At 48.9% G+C, this 22,254-nt stretch overlaps 1 long non-coding RNA gene across 1 annotated transcript in view; it reads right to left on the bottom strand.

Moving 5' to 3' along the window:
* Positions 1–3,440: 3,440 nt before the first annotated feature.
* The window catches only part of LOC118922804 (uncharacterized), a 39,416-nt gene continuing 20,602 nt past the window's right edge, over positions 3,441–22,254 (bottom strand). The window contains exons 2-3 of the long non-coding RNA XR_005028897.2: positions 5,221–5,302; positions 3,441–3,685 (exon numbers count right to left, since the gene is read on the bottom strand). This is a non-coding gene — a long non-coding RNA (uncharacterized LOC118922804). The remainder of the gene's footprint in view (positions 3,686–5,220; positions 5,303–22,254) is intronic.

Raw genomic sequence — 22,254 nt, 5'->3', positions numbered from 1 at the left:
CAGGAAAGGTGAATGATTCATCCAAGATCAAACTATAGCAGGTGACAAACCAGGATTGCAGACCCAGTGGGTCCTCCCCAAGGTGCCCTGGACACAGTACGAATCTTGGGTTTTCTGGGTGCTCAATAAATGCTTGTAGAATAGAGACGGAATTTACACTTCAAAGTCAATCTTTAAAATCATACAATAATTTAAAGCTAAAAGAAATTTAAAGGTATAATTATGTAACCATAACAATTAGGAAGACCAAGACAGAGGCCAATGGACTTCTCCAAGACCTCAGAGTCCCAGGCCAGTCCCTCCACCCCCCCACCCATCACACCACACCTCCCAGGTACCAAGGTGCCTGTCTGCTCTCCTGGCAGCCCACCTCCCCTCTCTCTAGCCCGCATCACTCCTCACTCATCAAATCTATCCTCCCTGGGCTTTCAAGATGCCACTTGCCCCTGGTTTTCCTTCTGCTTCACTGTCAGCTCCCTTCAGTCCTGGTCTAGGCAGCTTCTTCTCTACCCATGTGATGTTTTGTGTGGCTTTGGGGAACTTTTGACTTCCTTATGTCTCTGGAAAGCTAGGTCAGGCCAGGGTGGTGGCCTGGAGTGAATGTGTCAAACAATAACCTTTGTTCACATAATTTCACTGAATCCTCTGAATAAGCTTATGAGATAAACTTATTATTCTTGCTTCGCAGATGAGAAAATTACCAATAGGAAAAGTTGGAGACTTCAACCAAAGTTCACACAGAAAGTAAGTGGTAGAGCCAGGATCTAAACTCCTGAAGCCAAGGCTCACCCACTGTGTAATGCTGCCTCTTCGGAACAGCATATATAGCATCTCCACTGGGCTGTACCCTCTCAGCAATAGTGACAGTCCTCAGTTTGACATACACCTCTATGTGGGAAAAAAGAAATCTACACATGTATTTACCTTCTTGCATTAACATTCAAGTTTAAATTGTTTGTGGCCTGCCGCTTGTGCAGTTGGGTCTAGAGTCAACAGTCATGTTCCTGACCCCTTCCTTATTGTTTTCACTTGAAAATTAGTCAGTTGCTCCTAGTTGCTCTACATGCCATTGACTGTATTGAGCTTTCTTTTTCTTATCTGGGCATTTTTCTCCACAGTCTCAAATGCCCCTTTAATGTCTTCAAGATGGGGTTGGCAAGCATCCAGGCTCATGCCCCACACTTCCTGAGTTTTCACTCCATTCCTGCCAGCAACCCATCGATCTAATGTGTTAAGTCCACCGATTCTGTAGTTCAACAACCCACCCCAAGAGCCAGCTGCTCATATCCCACGGCTTCCTCCCTCTTCCAAAGTCATAATCATCAACAAGAAGAAGAGGTGAAAACACCTCATGAGTCCTCAAGACCTTCTGTTTCCACCACAGAGTGTCAAAGTCTGGGTAGGCACATTCCAGGTTGGTGTTTGACCCAACACTAGGTCATTTTTCCTATGTGAATCAGTAGAAGTGGGCAGTCCTGGGAGACTTAAACAAGCACACTATCCCAAATTGAAAGAGATGATGGAAACGAGAGTTTTGTAAGTGTTAGCTGTTTGATGGTAGCATTTGTCCAGGAGGACAGTGCCACACCCCCTTTTTAGTCCTTTCTGATCAGACATAGCTGACTTCATACCTCGAGGTGAGGGGTCACCAATCCTCACAACCCTACCTTCAGGAAGCCCAGAATCCTAGCTTCCAGACAGTGCCTGCAGACATCATTCTGTTGGGAGACAGTCTGTTCAGCAGGTTGACTAAACTGCTCTTGGATGCACCTTTGTTCTCATTTGCCATTCAGAGGCCCTTAGGATCCTGCCATGTCACCAAAGACCTGCCCCTCCCATCAAGGGCTAAATGGCCAACACCTTCCCACACACGGGCTTCTGGCTTCTTGCCCAATGACTTTGCTTCAATGTGTGCAAAATAATTCCAGCAAACATTTATTAAACAATGTATACATCTGGTCTCATTTGATCCTTACACCAATGTTGTGATATCATTAACACATTACATTTTGGAAAATTGAGCTAATAAGCTCAATTTTAGCTAAGCTAATAAGCAGGTGAGCTGAGATTTGAACCTGCTGCTGTATCATGCAAAAAGCCCATTCTCTTAACCAACTTGGTAGCCCCCCTCATCCTCAGATCTGAAGAACTAAGAACATAAGCAGTTTACCACTAACTGAAAACTGAGTCCCTGCACTTTATTCTGGGGAGACTGAGCTGCCCTGCTCAAGCTACAAGCCCCTCTTAGGTAGCTCACAAAACATCCCCCTCTTCTCAGACTTTCAAGTGCACAGGAATTACCTGGGGATCTGGTTCAGGAGCAGGTTCTGATTCTAGGTGTAGGTGAGCCTGAGAGTCACATTTCTAACAAGCTCCCAGGTGGTGCATGCTGCTGGCCTAAGGACCACACTCGAGTAGGAGGCCCCGGAAGGCTGGTGCTCTGATCAGCTGGCTGTGAGGGACTGCTAGGGCTGGTGGGGTAGGAGCTTTCTCAGCTGAAAGAACTGCAGGACAGAGGCATGCAATCCTGAGTGCCAGGCAATCAGCAGCACTCGGACCCACGGCATATGGGAGAATGCAGTAGAACGCAAGCCTCAGAAAACAAGTCTGGAAGGAAAATTTGGACTGTAAAAAGCCTTGAATATGACGCTAAGGCATTTAAGAATACAAATCTACACATCGTTTCAACCACACCTCTTTTATGGTGAAATTATCCATGTCTACCTTCTTAATATCTATTAAGAAATACCTACTAGAAATAAGATGTGAAGTCTCTGAATGATCATTTTATCCCTAACATGCCTTGCCCTGGCCATGTGCAGGAGGGAACACTGGAGTTTTCTGAATCAGGAGCAATAGCACTCAGTCTGTCACAGGCATTGGGAATGGTGGATGGAGACAGGCAGATGCCTTAGGAGGGGTCCCAATAGACCAGGGTGGGATAAATAGGCTGGAGCAGTCATGACTGTGGGAATAGCTAGGCAGCAGGAGGCCTCTGGAGGCAGCCACTCAGACTGCGTGCTGCCGAATCTCATTGCTTCCCCTTCCCCCATCCTCTGGCTCTCTTGGCCATGTGCTGTTCCCCAGAAGACTGACCCCAGTGGACTGCATTATCCAGGCAACCTTTCCCTCAGCTTCCGGTTGAGTTCAGCCAATGAAAGTCACCAGACAGAGACTGGAGAAGGAAGAAACAGAGGAGGGAGGGATGGCAGGGTATTTCTTTCCAAGCCCCCATCCCCTCACTTTTTCCCTACCTCGCTGAGGCCTGGGCAGTGGCTGCATTCATCAGGCCACAGCTTCAGGAGGGACGTCCATGGCCCTAGCTGAGGGCCCACACCCTGTAAGGCTGGGATGCTGTCCCACAGGATGAAGTACGGTAGCCCATGTATGGTATTATTTCCCCTAAAGTCAGATAACCCAAGTCCCAGCACCAAAAAGCAAAACTAAGAACGATTCCTCTTGCTACCTAATAACCTACTTTAGGGATGTTTTCACTTCCTCTGGGCTCAGTAAAGATGACACACACATGGCACAGGCCATGCTCCACTTCCCTTGGCCCACCTGAGTTCCCTTGAGAGCACAGCAGGCAGGTCCCCACAGGCTGCAAGCTTCAAGCGCCAGGCCTCTCCTCTCCTCTGCCAGCAGGCTTTCTCCATCATGCGGCAACTTACTCCACCAGAGGCACCTGGAAGTCAAGGAAACATTCCTCTCTAGGCAGAAGCGCTCTACCGATGGAGGCCAGGAGCCAAAGCCCCAGCCTCCCTGGTCCCTGGTGGGATGATTCTGAAATGTGTTCCTACAAGACTCCTCAGAATGTCCAGCAGGACCAAGCCCAGCTGCCCATAGTAATTGGATCATCAATTCACTTTTTATTGGCTTTTCTCCCTTCCTTGCCTCACATCCCCACACTGTCACTCATATTTGCTGGGATCACTCCCAAATAAACCACCTGCGCCAGGCCCTAGTTCCAAGGTTGGCTTCTGGAGGAACTCAAACAAAGAGAGTGCATTTGAAGATTTTGAGCAGGAACACAGGCCAAGTGGAAGCTGAGCCCACCCCCAGCCATTTGGGGCTCTTCGTGCTGCTAGAAGAACAACCAAAAAAGAGGTGATTAATTAATCAGTTAATTAAACCCAGAGGAAGTTGGTTGCCACTACACAATGGGGGCAAAGAGGACTAAGACTACAATCAAGAGGATGCTGTGGGGCATCTCTCAGTGCCCGCATGTCCCACAATCAGTGTCAAAGTGAAACTGGCTACCCAGTAACAGTGGGACCACTAAGGTCATGGACCCTATGGGAATGAAGGTTTGGACTGGCCACCAGGTGCCCAACAGTCAAGGTGCTGGCAGGGAGTATGAAGAGGTGAGAAAAGAAAAACTCTACAATTTTCCCCCCTACTTTTTTTTCTACTGCCCTATATGAAGGCCAATGGCTAACATTACAAATTAGGCTCCAGATTGGAGTAACACTGAAACCAGGTCCCCTGTGAAGGTGAGGGGTTCGTGGGACTTTGGATTTCCCCTCTGTTGGAGATACAAGTTTCTTCACTAAATAAAGGACAAGAAGTACAAAGAGGATGGACTGTGATGATTATTCTCCATTTGTCCCCCCAAATCCCTTCCCACCCTCTCTGCCTATTCTGACCTCAAAGGCTGGCCTTCATGGGCAACTACACAGAGAGCCCTTGCCCTCCAGCATCCGGGTCAGCCAATGCCAGGCCCCAGCAGGAGATGGGAGGGCTGGGAGAGATGCATATGGGTATCTGTTCCTCCGCTCCTTCCAGGTCTTGCCAAAATGGGCAGCAGTTGTATTTCTCTGTAACTATTGCCTCTGAGGGGTGACCCCCCTCCCAAGCTCTTGCTCCCCAGGGGCTCCATCAGGATGACCCCCTTCCCTTGGCTCTGAGGGCCTGTGGGTGGTAACAGCTTCCAACTCTTGCTCCTCCCTAATGTGGCATCATGCCATGTAGATTCCCTGAACCCTGTGCACACATAAAAATAATTCATAAATTAACCTCATTAAACTTCCTTCAGTCAAACCATCTCTTTCCTCCTGGGAACTGGACTGACAGAGGTGTGGTGGAGGAAAGCCGGTAGAGAGGAGGGAGGAGGAGATGAAGGTGGCCCAAGGTTTCCTGACCACCAGTGGGGATGGGAAGCTGGACAGCAGGTTGTTGGACATGCTGTCAACCACATAGCATCCGATATCGGCTTCTCACCTTCCCTCAAATCCTTTTCTGAAGTCACTCAGGCAGAGCTGGGTTTTTCCTGGTAAATCTTCTTAGCAGAGGTAGGCAGCTTCTAAAAGAAAGAAACAAAGCAGTGGAACGGAAGCCCACAGGGTCATCAGTGACTTTATCCCAAGAAGGCAGAGGTGCTGTACCCACAGGAGGTACCTGTGTGGGCAAACACTGCATTTCCTTCTTCTCCCAGACAACTGAATGTGCCCACTGGCTGCTCCTGGCCCACCCATGCCTCAACCCCGGGGATGGAGGTGGTGTTTAATATTCAATACCATTTCTTCAAAGCATCACTGACTGCAAGCCATGCACTCATTTGCTTTTAGGTCCACCGCCTGCCTATTCCCTGCTCTGTTCTGTATCATGAAGACTTGCTTCCCAAGCTCTTTGCCTTCCAGTAGGCTCAGTCAATAGGGGCACTGGCGGAAGACGAGAGGGAGAGAGGGAGAGAGAAGCCAGGGTATTTCTCCTCTTCTTTCTCTGCCTTGAATGGCGTCTCCACCATTATTCCAACTCCTCCCGACATTCCCTCCCTCCATGGTCCCAGCTGCCACCAGGCAGCCCTAATGTGGGTCTAGCCCCCAGTGGAAAGCCCTGGCTCCTGGACTCTAATAAGACCACTTCTTTCCTGGGTCTCAGGGGGTGGCAGCTTCCTGCTACACTGGTCCTCCATCTCCACATCCCATTTGTCTCTTCAGCTGTTCAGTTGCCTACATAATTAGATACCCCTTGTTGACAGACTAACAGTGGCTTCTGTCTTCCTGACTGGACCTGATACAGTGACTTGTCCAAGATCACTCAACTCGTAAGAGGCAGAGCAGAATCCAACCAATTCTGCTGACCCCAGAGTCCTCACTCTCTCCCACCTGCCACCTCCCACCCTACAGCCCTGGAGGACTCCAGGCCCTAGCATCTCACCAAAGTTTCTGCTTCCCCCTGGAGCCCTGCTCTGTCCTAGGAGTCAGGGCCTTCATATTTGGAGTCAAAGGCTGGTATCTGATTTGCTTGGGTCAGAGCTCAGTCGAGCAAATCAAAGCTTAAAACAAAGCCGTCACCAAGCCCAGAAGGAAGGCCTCTCTATTTTGTTTTCTTACTTATTTGTGTGGAAGAAAATCTCAAGTCAGCTTATGAATCCCCACCACCACCCAACTGCATACAAATGCACCTCAAAATCCTCTGGGCTTGAAGGAGAACTGACTTACCCAAGACTTGCCAAGTAAGGAAAAGACACTATCTTGGTCGGGGCGCCCACTGGAGTGGCGAGGCCCACTCCACTCCACTGCCTCTGGAAGATTATATAATGTCCCGAGAGGACCTGGCATAATTGCCTTGGGTGTAGCTTTCTCTCCAGTTCTCTTGCTGGGTGGAAATGATGAGAAACAGTACGTTCCCAGCTCCTCTCAGGTAACTCAGTGTGAACCCGGATCTGACATGCGCCACACGGTGGAATAATGAGATTTCATCTAACAGAGACAAGGTTATGTAACTACAAATCAGCCCATTAGCCATAACAAAACAATCAGGGAGATTCAGAAAGACAGTTCTGTTCTGAGCTCTTGATTTCAGTTCCGAGGGGGCGGGGGTGGAGAGTAAGAAGAGTCCACTAGAGATGCGAGCCTGAATTATTCAACTTGACTGACCCCTTAGCAGCTCCAGCAGACTGGAGGGCGGTGACGGGGGCTTCGCTTCCTCCGCTTCTCAGAAGCCCTCCTGCTCTCCTCACACCAAGCTCAGGCCTCGTCTTGCTGTTTCCCTCTGACCTCCTGGAACAATTCTTGTCAGTACTGCTGGCCCTTGAATACATTTCTGCCTGACTCAGGGGTGCAGGCAACAGTCAGGAAGGCATGCGTTTCCCGCATATCTACTGCATACAGAGGGAAAGAGAGAGAAGAGGAAAGCTTTCTGAGTCTTGACAATAGCACAGAAACAAATAATGAGCTTTACTCACCGACCTGACAATGGAATGAGCTTCGACACAAAAGCCCACATCCAAACTGGTTGTTACTGTAACTCTGTCAGAGCCGGTGGATGACAAAGGATCACCTCACACACATACGCACACTTGCTCTCCACAGACAAGAGGAAAAATGAAACACAGGCAGAAGAGATAAAACTGACAGTGAATACCATAGCTTGTTGATACCAAAATCTCCCAAGGACCTTTCAAAAGCTCATTCCCACTTCCTATCCCCAAACACTGAGCTTCAGGGGTCTGGGTGGGGGTTTGGAGGCCACGTACAGGCCAGTTGGCAGCCCAGCTTGAGGCTGAGGACAGAGAACCCCAGATTTCCCCCCAGGAAGGCTTGCCTGGGCATCCTCTCTCCTTCATCCACCCAAAAAGTGTGACCCCGAGTTGACAACCCTCCTGATCCATTCACACCAGGACAAGGCATTTCCAAGAACTGAGAAAACACTACACAAGATGAGGAGACATCATTTGTGATTTCAAGCTCCACACTCTTTATGTATCACACACATACCTATATTCCAGGCACTGTTCTAAACACTTTACAAATGTTAATTCATGTCATTAATGCAACCCTTATACCAATTCACTGAAGCTAGTACTGTTGTTATCACCCCATCAACAAAGAGGAAACTGAGGCATGCAGGGTTCGGTGATTTGCACAGCGTCATGCAATTAAGTGGTGAAGCCAGGATCTCAACCCAGACTGCCTGGCTTTAGAGTCACACACATACACGCATGTGTTTGCTAGTTGTACACAGGCTATTCGAAAACTCACATTCAGCAAAACTGTGAACTCCTGATGCAAGGATGGAGTGTCAGCGCCCATCCCGCAGAGCAAGCCCTCGGGAAATGTAACTGGATCAGGGGCTGCTGGGCTGGGTACTAGGCTAGGCGTTTTCACATCGAATTCCACGTTCTCAAACAAGGGTGCTTGTTCTCTCTCTTTCTCTCTGCCTCACGGAGCCGTGACAAGCCTCCGAGACGGATGAGGGATACTCGCAGACGCATCCCTGCCGCGCTCCGCAGACTGCTTCTGCCCCCACGCCCAGCGCCTTCACTGCCTGGCACTCTGCAGGGTCCCGTGACATGTCTTCCTTGACAGGAGGAAAGATGGGGTAATGGGAGGGCCTGTGACAAGGGAGGAATGGAGGATCTGGCCTAGGTTAGCGCTCGCAGACTCTGGGGGCTCCTGGATGGGTCACCTGCTATGTCTGACTGCAGATGCTCTGCAAACCTGGACGTATCGCTTCACTGCACTCAGCCTCTTGCCTCCTGGTGACCATTGTGCTTTTACTACAGGCACCCCCTTTTCGGGATAAGGCAAAAGTGGGTTAGAACGTTTGTGCTTTGTGAATTTAAAGCTATACTTGTCCCCATGCCAACTCAGGATGCTATCACTGTAGGTATCATGGTATTACCCTTATGCTGCCAAGTAAAGTCCAGGACCCCCTGCTAGGCCTTCAGGCATTCCCTGGCCATGCGACACTCTCACCTTTTCCACCCACTGCCCTACTATGGCCTCCTAACTGGTCACCCTGCTTCCATTTATGCTCCTCACAGTCTATTCTCAATGCAACACCATTGTGGTCCTGCTTAAATGTCAGTCAGCCTGTGCTCCTCCCCTGCTGTCATAGGCAGAACTCTCAGCTGCTCCCAAGATTCCTGTCCTTGGTGTGAGTGGGCCTGGTTTAATCAGGTGAGCCCCTTTAAAAGAGGGTCCAGGGGCCAGAGACAGGGGAGTCAGAGAGATCAGAAACAGCAGAGATGCGCTTCCAAATAGCCACATTGTAGAGAGGGCCACATGGCAGTGAAGAGCGAGTGGCCTCTGGGAACTGAGAATGACTCCAGGCTAATAGCCAGCAAGAAAGTGGGGATCTCAATCCTACAACTACAAAGGACTGAATTCGGCCAACAGTCAGTGAGCTTGGAAAAGGATCCCAGGTCTCAGATCAGACTGCAACTCTAGCTCCCACCTTGATTCAGCTGGTGAGACGCTGAGCAAGGGACCCAGGGGAAACATGGCAGACCACTGAAATTGTGAGAATATATACAGTGAGAACTAGCAGTGCAAATAAGTGAGAACAATAGCTTTGTTGTTTTAAACCACTAAGTTTGTAGTATTTGTTACTCAGCAATAGAAAGCTAGTATACACACCAGTGTTTCCTTTCTTGTTCAGAGTAAAAGAAAAGTTTGAACCTAACCTCCTATTATTTTGAGCCAGCCACACAGACCAAGCATATGTGCACCTCAGGGCCTTTGTACCTGCTGCTCCTTCTGCCTGTGTGCTTTTCCCCCAAAGATCTATAAGCTCCCTGTCTCCCCGCGAAGCCCATCCCTGTACCTACTCCACTCTGCTGACCCCAAGTGTCATTCACCTTTGCTTTGTTCTTCCCCAAGGATGCTGTGCCTGCTAATACACCATGAACTCATACATGGTTATCACCTGTCTCTCCCTGTAAGAAGGTAAACTCCATGAAGACAGGGATTGTTTTTGTCTCTTCTGCTCACTTGGTGTCTGCATCCCAGACACCAAGTAAATACCCAGTACTTACATGTTGAATGAATGAATGCACCCCCTTCAGTCCCAGTGTTCTCGGTTGTGTGGACATTCTGTACTGTTCTAGGCCCGGAGGAAGTCCCACCTTCTGCAGGAAGCCTTTTCTTCTCCAACCCCATCAAGCTCTTACCTCCTAAAGCTGTGACAGCCAGGCCACAGCATCCATCTGGCAGTTACGTATTCCCCAGAGTTTTTATATGGCCTAATAACTGCTTGCTAGTTCAGTCCTCTCCCATCCTCCTCATTTCCTCCTCCAGCCCCATCCCTGTACTAGGCAGTGGGCTTCTTGAGGACCAGGGTCAGCCCCTCACTTATTATTTTTTTAATATATAGAATATCTAGAAACTTCCAGGCCCTGATTTCAGGGATGCTTGACCAGTCCATGATTTAATGAAATCTGCAATCTGGGGAGGGTTGGGGTTGAGGGTTAAAGCCAACGTAGAGAGCTGAGCAAAGTTATTCACAAAACACCTGCTGGAAATTGGTTGAGGTCTTTGGAGGGGTGGGGGTTGGGACTGGAATGGGGGATGGAGAGTGTATCAGGGTTCTTCAGAGAAACAACCAACAGGAGAGAGAGAGAAAGAGAGAAAGAGAGAGAGAGAGATATTATAAGGAACTAGCTCACATGATTATGGAGGTCCTATGACCTGCCACCTACAAGCTGGAGCCCCAGGAAAGCCAGAGGTGTAGCTCCAGTCAAATCCTGAAGGCCTGAGACCCAGGGGAGACGATGATGTAAGCCCCAGTCTGAGTCCCAAGGCCTGAGAACCGGGAGCTCTGGTGTCCAAGGACAGGAGAAGGTGATGCCCCAGATCAAGCAGAGGGCAAATTCATCCTTCCCCCACCCTTTTGGTCTATTCAGGCCCTCAAAGGATAGGATGACACCCACCCACTTGATGAGGGTGACCTTCTTTACTCAGTATGCAGATTCAAATGCTAACCTCGCCCAGAAACACTATTGCAGACACACCCAGCAATGTTTTAGCAGCTACCTGGGCATTCCTTAGCCCAGTCAAGGTGACACATAAAATTAACACTCCCCAAACAGCACTGACAGGAAGCACATGCCTACTCTGTGTTACGTGCAGTTCCAAGAAGTAGCCACATCCAGGAGAATGAATGATAAAAGTTCTCTCTGTTCTCATTCATTCTGAGATCCCAGCTCATGTCTCCAGGTTGGGTGAGGATGTTAAGGAACTGCCTTGTTGGAAAGTGCTGTGAAATCCTCCACCATTCCCATGAGCCTCTCTTCCTGGGGGAGACCTAAAGGAGGAAGGTTAATGAGACAACTCAGAGCTCAGAAGGAAAGCTGATGGGACAACTACAGCTCCCACTGCTGCAGCTGCTCTAGGGCCTCTACCTACCTTCACCATCCCTTCTTACCACTGTCTGATCTAGATCTGCCCTCACCTTCCATGAGCACCTTTGCTGGTCTCATGCTGGCGGCATCACTTAACCCCTCAAACCTGAGGGTCTGAGCCCTGTTCACCTTGCCCTCCTAGACTGGGGTTACTGCACTTGCCCATTTACCATGGCTGCTGAGGAAGAAAGCACCAAAGAGGTGCCCTACGGGTCACCTGCCTCCCTGCCTCCATTGCATAATAACAGCTCTATGTTCTCTAATGATCAAGGTCAATCATCCCAATCGAGGTGGTGCCCTACTTCTTGCCTGCTGACCCTGGGACACAAGGAGCCTGAAGTGCCAGGTGGCAGCCAAAGCTAGTAGTTCAAAGAGATTCTTGCTGAGCCCCCTGGTGGAAATGCGCCCTCTTTGGAGATCGGGACCTTTAACCTGGCAGAGCTGAGTTGCAGGCACAGAAAGCACAGTCCAGTTTACTCATGTTGGGACTCGGGAAGTGACCACAGGTGGGTCCACAAGACCCAGTAGAAACACTGAGAGCTAGACCTTGGCCAGAACTTCGTTTATTACCTGGTCCTCCTACACCCCCCCTCTAACTAGGGGACCTTGATGACACTTTGGATCTCTGAGCGTCAATGTCAGCTCAAACTCAGTGCCCAGCTATGCATAAAACACTGGGTGTTCTCCTTTCCCCAGAGCACAATAAGGTCTCGCAGATTTGGACTTGAGGAGTCCTCACCACATATAGTCCCAGAGGTGTTTTGGGGCCCTTCTCCCTGGGGACCTGGCCTCTCCCTCAGTCACTGGGCCCTGCGTCTGAAAGCTGGCTCAGATCCAGAAACCAGGCAAGGACTCCTTACTTTTTATTGGGTGATTTCCCATAGACTCCTGATCACCTATCCTTGATTTCTTCTGCTGACACAAGTTGAGTAGTACCCCCGTTTGCTGCTCATACATTTTGCTCCTAAGTTACTACGTTCCATTAACCATCTCCCCAACTCTCTGCAGGTCAGGCCCCTGTGGCTACCACTCTGAACGTGCTGGTCACTATAATAATTGCATCCACAATAATGGCTTCTGCAGCTCATCAAATTATTGCAATTACATCCTTTAACAGCTTCTGAAAGCTAAGTACAGCCACCCAGCCTCTACTGTGCTGGGGCCCTGTTCCCGCTGCTGTCAGTAAGCCTAGTTCTGTAATGGTCCCTCCAACCACCAGCTCTGGCCTACAGAGGAGAGCCACCCCCAAACATGAAGTTCTTCTGATTATTATGTGACCAGGAGGTGGAAAACCACAGGGATGCCAAACCTGTTGGCCGACTCAATCCCAGGCCTGCCCATGCCCCATGCTTCTACCCATCCTGCCTGGTAATTGCTATTTATCTGGCGTGGGAAGGGTCCCTGGTTGACAGTTGTTGGCCAATTGGCTGATGGGTTGGATTCATGTGGATTATGTGTTGGGCTAGGGGATGTTACCCACGAAGGGTAATACTGACTTGACCGCTCAAAGGGCCTCCCCCAGTGGGCAGTGTGTTCGTTTCCTGTAGTCACTACAACAAATAAACAGCCTGGCTTAAAACAACACACATTTATTCTCTCACTGTCCTGGAGGCCAGAAATCAGAAGTCAGTTTCACAGGCCAAAATCAAGGTATTGACAGGACTCTGCTGCCCATGGAGACTCCGGAGAAGATCTGTTCCCTGCCTCTTCTAGTCCTGGGTGGCTGCCAGCATACCTCGGATTGTGGTCATAGCCCTCCAATCCTCAAAGTTAGCATCTTCAAATTTCTCTCTGTTCCATCTTTCCATTACGTCTTTCCCCTCTGTGTCTGTATGGTCTCCCTCTGCCCCCGCTTATAAGGATATTTGTGAGTGCATTTAGGGCCCACTTGAATAATCTAGGATAATCTCCCTGTTTAAATATTCTTAATTTAATCATGTCTGCAAAGATGCATTTTCAAAGTAAGGTAATATTTATAGGTTCCAGGGATTAGAACCTCATATCTTTGGGGCCAAGATTCAGCCTACTGTAGACAGTGTCTTAACCCACAGAACTGCCCCACTATCACACCCCAAATAGCATTTGGCTGAAGTTCTCACAGGCAGCTCTGACAGATTCATCTCCAGAAGCAGTGGTTCCAACTCTGGCTGCATATGAGAATTGCCTAGGGAGTTTTATAAAAATACCTTGCTCAGACTATATCAAATTTAAAAATTTCTACATAGCCAAGAAAGCCATCAACAAAACAAAAAGGCAACCTACTGAATGAGAGAAGATGCTTGCAAATCATAGATATGATAAGGAGTTAATATTCAAAATATATAAAGAACTCATACAACTCAATAACAAAAAAAAACAATCTAATTTAAAAAGTGGGCAGAGGACCTGAAGACATTTTTCCATAGAAGACATACACAGGTCCAATAAGCACATGAAAAGATTCTCAACATCACTCATCATCAGGGACATGCAAATCAAAACCACAAACAGATATCACCTTACCAGTCAAAATGGCTATCACCAAAAAGAAAAGAAATAACAAGTGTTGGTGAGGATGTGGAAAAAAGGGAACCCCAGTGCACTGTTGGTAGGAATATAAATTGGTGCAGCCACTATGGAAAACAGTATGAAGGTTCCTCAAAAAATTATAAATAGAACTACCCTTGATCCAGCAATTCCACTACAGGTTATCTATCCCAGGAAAAGAAAATACTAATTGGAAAAGATGCACCCCTCTGTTCATTGCCCTTTTATTCACATTGGCCAAGATATGAAAGCACCATAAGTGTCTATCAAGGGGTGAATGGGTGAAGATACTACTCAGAAAAAAAGAATGAAGTCCTGCCATTTGTGACACCATGGATGGGCCTTGAGGGTATTGTGCCGAGTGAAATAAATCAGACAGGGAAAGACAAATGCCCCACGGTTTCACTTATATGTGGAATCTAAAAACAAAACAAAGCAAAACACAGACTCATGCTACAGAGAACAGATTGGTGGTTGCAGAGGGAACAAGGGTTGGAGAGAGGGAGGGAAATGGGTGAACGGGATCCAGAAGTAGAAACCTCCAGTTATAAAACAAGGAAGTCACGGGGATGTAACAGCATGGGGAAGAGCGTCAATAACATTGTATTAATCTTGGTGACTAGACTTATTATGGGGACCATTTCACAATATGTACAAATGTCAAATCGCCATGCTGTACACCTGAAGCTAATATGACAGTGTCTGTCAATTATACCTCAACTGAAAAAAAAAAGAGCTCCACACAGAAGAAAGCGTGTAAGTGAAAACCCTGAAGGAGGGAGCTGGAGGTGGGAGTTATTGGAAAGAGGGCTATGTGGCTAAGCGTGGCCCAAGCCCAATAGCAAAGGCCACACAGCCCAAGGGGGGCTTTGCTTACAGGCCATGAGGAGGAGGAGGAAGCATTTTATCCTAAGAGCACTGGAAAAGCCTGAGGGAATTTACAGGGTTCTCTCCCTGAAAAGGCTTAGTATGGCTGCTCATGGAAGATGTTGGCCAATTGGCTGATGGGTTGGATTCATGTGGATTATGTGTTGGGCTAGGGGATGTTACCCACGAAGGGTAACACTGACTTGACAGCTCAAAGGGCCTCCCCCAGTGGGCAGTGTGTTCGTTTCCTGTAGTCACTACAACAGATAAACAGCCTGGCTTAAAAACAACATACATTTATTCTCTCACTGTCCTGGAGGCCAGTGGGATAAAAGAGGGAGTGAGGTCAGGAGGCTGCTGAAGTAGTTCCAGGGAGTAATGACGGTACTGTGGGCCAGAGAGGGGTCGTGGAAGAGAGAGAGAAGCAGATGGACTCAAGATATAGACACACCCGGACACAGAACATATTCCCGTTGGTGACAGATTCAAGGAGGGCCAGTGGGGAAGGTGTCATTGAGCAGAAAAAAATGACAAGTTTCTTCTAGTCTGAACACTGAATGGTGATCTAGGGAGCGCTGAAGAAATCAGAATTGGAGAAAAGACAGAGAATTTGTTTTTGGATATGTTAAGTTTGAGCTGTCTGTGACTCATATAAACAGAGAGGTAGGAGGTTTGCTGTGTAAGCCCAGGACTGGGAAAAGAGTTCTTGGTTGGGAAAAAAAACTGGGACTCTTTGGAATATGCAGTAGTGTGCTGGCACTGGCTCACTCAGGTTTGTGAGAGATGATCATTAATTTTTCATTAATTCTGTGAGCCAGTTGTGAAGCACAGCCGTTATTAAAAATAAAATTGTGGAAACATGACTTAAATAAATTATGTTCTTTAAAAATACCTTGCTCAGGCCCTCACCCCCAAAGATTCTGATGCTATTGTCTGAGGCGGAGCCTGGGTAGGGGTACGTTAAAACTCCCCGGTGATTCTAACGTGCAGCCAGGTTGGAGAACCACAGCACGTAGGGCCTCCGGCTCTGGGAGGCGGCCTGAGGTCACCTTTCAGCAGCCTGAACTCAGCCTCGCTCCCGACTAGCCAACAGACCAGGAATCCCAGAGGCCTTCCTCCGAAGAGTGGTGAAGGGTCCAAGCTGACAGGTGGGGGCTGAGCAGAAGGGCTCAGACAGCTTATTCTTTTCCAATCTGGCTTCCTGGAGCCCTCCACCTGCCCCTCTTCTCAGAACTGGCCTGGAATCTTGATTCTCCCAACAGAGATCTAATTTGTACACTTCTAATAAGAAGGAAATAAAAAGGAGACAATTTTTTATTTCCAGTGGGAGACCCAGGGACAGAATTATCGAGCACAATGACTGGTAAATTCATCATGTTCTATCCAGGAAAGGAGAGTTTCACAGATCCCTGATTATACACACACTGGCCCTGTCCCACTCCGGCTCCTTCCCCACATTTTGCACTCACAAAAATGCTTGTGCAAACTCACACCGGCTGCCTGTCATTTGGGAGAAGAGACGTGCAAGAGATGAAGCTGGCAGCAGAGGAAGACTGTTTACACAAGCCGATTGTTCTATACCACGCCCGTTAATAGGGAGCATTTCTCAGTCTCCAAGGGCAGGGCAGGGCCAGAGCCCAGAGGGTCATCCAACTATCTGAACAGTCCCGAGGCCACGTCACAGGTTTCTGACAACAGGACCAATTTCGTATTGAGAGCTCAAAAGTGACCTCTGGGCCTTACCAGCTGAAAGAGGCAACGGGCTGCCTTTTGGAGCCAGAAGACACTTTCTGAAAGGTGGAGTGCTCACACTGGGATCAGCCTCCTGCTTTAAGGGTGTTTATTCGGTCTCAGACCCTAGAAGTCAGAGCCTGCGGGGTTCAGAGGTTAAGAGCATGGCTGTGTTGCACACCCCACTCTTGACCTTCACCCACATGTCCAGACTCCCATCAGCCCCAATGTGCTCATGTCAACTATACAAGGAGGAAGGCAGGTCTGCAGGCAGGGCTCTGATGAGCCCTGGACTGGGAAACTGGACTTCTATTCTCAAGACAACTGTGTGGCCTGAAACAAGTTATTTCACCCATCTGGGACTCAGATTCTTCATCTGCAAGATGAAGGGGGTGGGACTCTGCAGGATACCTAAGTCCCTCCCTGAGCTGAGGTTTGGTCAAGCAACTTTCTTACTTTTCTGTTGTTTCCTACATACCACTGAGTTAGCTTTTCAGAGTTCTGGTACTTCACTAACTCAACTCTGTTAGCTACCATCAGCAGACTGTTGCTTACCAGTCACAAAGCCCCAGGGACACACAAAATTAAACAGTTCTAGCTCACGTGTGCAGTGGCTGGTGTAAGCTGTCCCCTCAGGCACCTGTAGATCTGCTGGGGGCTCCCTCTGGAATGCTTGGCTGGGGCCCCTTAGCTGGGGCAGCTCTGCCCTCGGCTTCCCATGTCTCTCACCCTCCTCCTTTCGTCAGCCAGCAGGCTAGCCCAGGCGTGTTCTTTCCAGGAGAAGAGCAAGAGGGCCAACAGAAGCGGGCAACATCTCTTGGGGCCTAGGGTAGAAAATAGTCACTTCTGCCTGATTCTATTGGCTAAAGCAAGTCACATGACTAATCCCAGCTTCAAGAAATAAAGAAATAAAATCCATAAAGTCACATGGTAAAAGATATGAAAAAAGAGGGAGGAAAAAATAGGGGCCATTAATGCAATCTACCACAGCCTCTTTAGGACTGGAGACATTCCATCTAAGCCAGGCCAACAGTCCATTCTGAACCTGAAGGAGTTCGGTGGAATCAGCCATTCCTCACACACAGGGCTCTCCAATCTCCAGCACCCGATGGTAGAGCCTAGGAGAGAATCTGCTATCTTGCTCCAATCCCAAATCCCATAACCTCTGGACCGCCTGGGAGCTGGGTCCAGGGCAAGAAGGGTCACCTCATGAACCAGTGAAGCAGAGCAACAGCCCCTGCACAGACTGGGCCCTGGGTAGGCTCAGGGTACCTGACTTACTTGGAACTGAGGAAAAGGAAGAGCCAGAAGGGGAGGGGAGGCATAGTCTCCCGCGGGGGTGGGCTGCAAAGCTCACAAAACACTTCGGTGGCTTAGTGGAAAGGGCCAAGGCTTGGCCTTAGCATCAGAAAATCTAACTTCCAATCTTGGTTCTGACGCTAAGCAGCCAGGACCTCAGGTAAGTCACTCAGCCTCTCTAGGGCCTGTTTCCATAGCTAGGAAATGAAGATGATAATAGACCACTTATAGGCTTGGCTGTTTACATGAAAAGGGCTTTACCAAATGCCACTAAATATCCTTTGAAATTGTGGGACACCCACCACCTGTGGCCCCAGGCATCATTGTTCACCCTGCTCTGGAACAGGAGTGACATTTCCCATCCCCTCCGAGATACTGCTGGTCCTTGTTTGTATACAGCTTTCAGGCCTAGTGTGGCTGCCCCTGTTTCAAGCCTCCACAAAACCCCTGTACATTCACTGGTCCCATTGCAAATGTGTAATTGCTGGCTCTGATTTCCTACCTCTCTGGCTGCCTGCCTGCAAGACTGTGGCCCTAGCTGCTCTACACCCTTGGCTGCTTTAGATTTGCCATCAGCATCTCTTGGCTTGACTCTTCTGGTCTGTCCCAGCAGGGTGGCCTTGCACGCCCACATTAAAGGTCAGCTCTTGGACGTATTAATGGCTGAACAGCTGGAAAAAGCCTCAGAAGCAGATTTCCCTTTCTTTAGTTACTAAATCATTCTTCTACCCATCGACACCCAAGTGAGATCCAGGCCCTAAAACAGGCTGTTCCCTGTCCCCTTAGACAATAGCATCTTTTAAAATGTCATCTGGACTCATCTCCCTGAGTGATCCCCGTCTCCTCGAGATGACACACCCCAAATCCATTCCGTTGGCCTTGTTGAGTGACAGTGCTCACACCTGGGGGCCTCAGGAAAAGACAGGGATGTGAGGGCAGCAGGGGTCTCCCACCCACCTTTTCTCAGCCTCACAGGCAGCACCTGGTGCTCACAGCTCCCCGCTGGCATTCTCAGACCTGCAGGGTGAGGCCAGGGAGAATGGTGAGAGAAAGTCCTGTGACTCAGTGAGTGTCTGATGGGGCCAGAGCAGTGAGAGAGAAGGAGGCCACTGCTCCGCTGGCCGGGCCACCTGACCGACCCAACCCAAAGGTGGGCACCTGCCCTCGGGCGGCCTCTCAGACTCAGGAGAGCCTCTCTCACCTCAGGGAACCACCAACCTGGGGGGTAAGGTCCTGAACACCCACGAACCACAGATGAAATGCTTCTGCCCTCCAGTTGACCAATATGTACTGAACCCCTTCCATGTGACAAGGAGATGTGGGATAGCACAACAGTGAATAAAACAGACAGGGCCCCTGCCCTCACAGAACTCATTCATGGGCAACACCGATCGTATACAGCCGAAGCCAGCAATTACTGAAATGATTCCAGACTGGAAAATTCTGGTCCAGGAAATAAATACAGTGCTGTGATAGAGTCTGCTAGAGCACAGGCCTCTTCCTGATACATGGAGGAAGTGGTATTTAGGCAGAGACCTGAAGGATACGGAGCAGGAAGAAGAGCAGGCAGGGGACCTACATGTGCAAAGGCCCTGAGGCAGCCAGTGCTATGTGTGTACTAGGAAGTAGAAGAGCCATGTGACTAGAGCAGAATGACAGAAGAGGAGGGCAGGAAGAGCTGAGGAGGCAGGCAGGGCCAGCTCACATAAGGTGGGAGGTCAGAGAAGAGGCTGGGTTTCTTTCAACTCAGAGGATTTTAAGCAGGGGGGCTGACATGGTTAATGTTTTATGAAGATCTCTCCAGTAGTGAAGGAAAAATGCAGGTAAACTTTAAATTAGAGCAGAGGAGGTTTAGGGTAGCCTGAAAAGAAGGCTTTCTGATAAACAGGACCATCTGGAAAGGGCCTTGCTAGAAATTTCTACTTATATGCAAGAACTGAAAAATAAGATGGAATCATCTATTTAAAATGGTTTATAATTGTCTTACCTTGGAACAATAGTCTAATTCTGGTCCCTACATGAGTTGTACCTCAGCTGAGATTTTCGATTTTATTAAGCAGAGAAAATATCTACCTGTTCTGCCTTTTTTCATTGAAGAAGACAGTAAATTTTGAAAACTTTGAAATTACTATAGGCCCAATTTTCAAATAAACTAGCAGAGACGTGGTGAGAAGTTTCCTGTGACCATGATCTGTGGGAAATACAAAGTTCTTTTTGTGAAGGTAGCCCCTGTCTTCAAGAAGCAATCTAGCACTGGAATTTCAACTCAAGACAAACAACAGAAGGAATATCATAAGGTTGTACATGAGAACTCACTACGTGGATTTTTTTTTTAAATGTCCAGAACTGTTTTGGAAGTGGGCAGAAATCATGCCTGGCCACACCTAGACAGAAGAGTTTCAGGCATGGCTGGTTCAGATAAGGGCTTTAGAGCCCCATGGGCATCGGGAAGGCGCTCCTGGGGGGGAAAGGCTGCACCAAAGCCCAACAATGGGAAGTGCAGGGTGTGTGTGGACTAATCCTGGACACGCTCCTGCCTAATCACTGACTGTCACAAACACATCCCGAACACATGGATTAGCATAAGCAGTGTCCAATCTGCGGTTTGTGACACCTGAAGCTTTTACAATTTTTGTGCCCTCTGCAAGGAGAGCACAAAATAGGTAATATAAAATTAGGTATGAAAGGGCACATTTATTTTGAATAAGATAAGAAATAATAACAAGTCATTGTTGGAGCCTTGGAGATTCAGGTCCTTTTCTACCAAGATCTTTTTGGGTAATTTACCAGAAATGCTTCCAAAGAAATTGTCTCTGCTGAGAACGCTCTGCAACCACAGTACCTGCTGGAGTACTAGGTAAATTCCAGGGAAATCTTACCCTGAGCACAAGCAAACCGGCGACTTACTTGAATTTAAGTCTGGTGAACAGAAGGAGCCGTGCCTGTGAGCAGGCCCTGGGGAGGCCCTCATGCCCCACTGGCCATCGAAACATACGACAGTTGCTGACGTGACAAGGCACACGAACACCTCCAATCATTTATGCATTTATGTTGTGAGTAGGTCCTTCACAGGAACCCCAGCTGAGCCCCGCAGTGAGGCCCGTGGCTCATCCATTTGCAGGAGCTGTGCCCTTGTGTGACTGTCACCCAAGCTAGAAAATTCAGCTAGCCTGGTGGGTACAACATATGAGTTCACTGAGCACCCTCAGCTGCCAGTAGATCAGCAGTGGCTCATGCCTGGCAGGATCGAGGTCCTCATGCATCCAGCTCTGCCACTCCCATAGTCCCGTATGTGCTCCACAAACTGGGCTCCAGATCTGTAGGAGGACCCTTTGGGCGCCCCAGTCATGGCTGACACGCTACCGCTTCCACAGGTGTGACCCCCAGTGCAGAGCAGAGCTGGGGGAGGATGTAAGAGGTTTCCCCCTAGTTAAAAACACTACCACCCTGAAGTTACCATCAAAACTACTGTGTCATAGACTGTGTACTACTCCAGAAAGGATCTCAGAGGTCATTCAGTACAATGGGTTGCCAATAATTAGTCACCTTTTCTCCAAAAGAACTCTTCTCTAGAAGGCCAAACAAGCAGAGCAGAGGAGTCCCTCCACACACTTACCTTCTTCTTCTAAAGTACATTAAGTCTGGCACCAAGTTGCTACACTTCCTGGTAGCCAAGGAGTCCAGTATCAATAGTAGCCCGGCACTGGAGCCCCTTCTCCCGCATCCCTGGAGTCACTGGGGAGGGGGCGGTGCCCTCAGTTCCCTCATCTATTATTGCTCATCTACTGCTCCTCCCCCACCCTCTTTTGTCTCCCAGATCCTACTGTTCAGGAAGATGCAAATATACTCCGTTTGTGATTCACTCACCAAGACATACTTGACCATAGAGCCCCAGCCATGGTTATTCCGAAGGCCGGAGCTTTGGCCTCCAAAAACACAGCAGCCAACCTCCGGCCACCAATACCTCAGCAGGCAAGACACAGGCCTCCAGCCCTGCCCGGCCCCTGCCAACTCCTCTCTCCCAGGAAGCAGCACTGTGAGCCCCGGCTCTCCCTGCTCCCCTCCAACACTACCCACCTCCAACCGGGGTGGTCCTCCCCAGGCATGACTCTTGTCCCAAATTTCAAATGCTGTGAACAAACCATAGGGCAAGGAGGCCAGGATTCCCGAGGATGGGGAAGAAAGTCACCCCATTCTTTGGAATCTCTCATGAGAGCCACAAGAAAACAAGAACTAATAGATTAGTTAATACATCAGTGGGCTATCCCACTACACAAATGAGATTTTTTTAAAAAGCAGGGCTTTTCTGGCAAAGAGAGCCAGTGCCCTATGCCCCCATTCTCCATCCCTGTGATCCCTCGCAGTCAGTGGTTGGAGAACTACAGTGCTCCACCACCCCACTGCCGTTGCCACACTTTGGGAAACTGGAGCGGTTTGCCCAAACCAGCCCCCTAGTCAGACCCTGAGGCAAGCAGGAGGCCACCTTCAGTCCCACTAAGATGTCTTTTAACAGCAGCTCCCACATCCCAGCAGAAGCCCCGTCCCCCTCAGCGGGTCCCTGACACAGCCCCAAGGGCTGTCAAAGGAGCAAAAAGAAAGAAACAGCAGGATTCAGAAGCTGCTCCTCAGTAGCCACCACAGAGAAGAGCCTCCTCTACCCTATAAAGGATAAATATAATTATATTTTTACCCTATAAAAATGT

This window comes from Manis pentadactyla, chromosome 9, assembly GCF_030020395.1.
Source record: "Manis pentadactyla isolate mManPen7 chromosome 9, mManPen7.hap1, whole genome shotgun sequence".
Lineage (NCBI taxonomy): Eukaryota > Metazoa > Chordata > Mammalia > Pholidota > Manidae > Manis > Manis pentadactyla.
This window is presented reverse-complemented; position numbering and strand designations above follow the sequence as displayed.